Here is a 580-nt window from a genome sequence, read left to right on the forward strand (position 1 = left end):
ATGAGGACGTCGGGGCGGCGGCGTCGGGGCAGTGGGGCAGCGGCGTCGGGGCGGCGTCGAGGCGGCGGGGCAGCGGCGTCGGGGAAGGGGATCGAGGGCGAGGGCGAGGGAGAGAGAGGGGATAGCTAGGTGGGCCGCCGGGAAGGAACTATGGATGGGGGCGGCACAATACTAATGGCGCACCACACCTCGGTGCGCCATAAGTACATCCACACTAATGGCGCACCTCTCCCTGGTGCGCCATTAGTAATTTTTTTTCCTGCTCGAGCCAACAGGTTATATTCCACCTGACCTGATCCACATCAAGCTCCCTCTACTAGCTCGACTGGTCAGCAGCCAGTTCTCACACCAGGAGGTCCTGGGTTCGATTCCTAGGCTCCACAATTTTTTTTTCATTTAAAATGTTGTTTGATACTTATTTGTGTTTAAATATGTTCAAACTTGTTTAAATCATAACAGTAATATTTTTTTATAAGACAGTAATATTTTTTCAAAAAATATCATCAAACAGTAATCCCGGTGGAGCGGGGGAGGGTGCGGGGGGTCGGCGGTGGCGGTTGAGTAGGGGAGGGGTGTGCGG

This window comes from Triticum aestivum, chromosome 2B (assembly GCF_018294505.1).
Source record: "Triticum aestivum cultivar Chinese Spring chromosome 2B, IWGSC CS RefSeq v2.1, whole genome shotgun sequence".
NCBI classification, from domain to species: Eukaryota; Viridiplantae; Streptophyta; class Magnoliopsida; order Poales; family Poaceae; genus Triticum; species Triticum aestivum.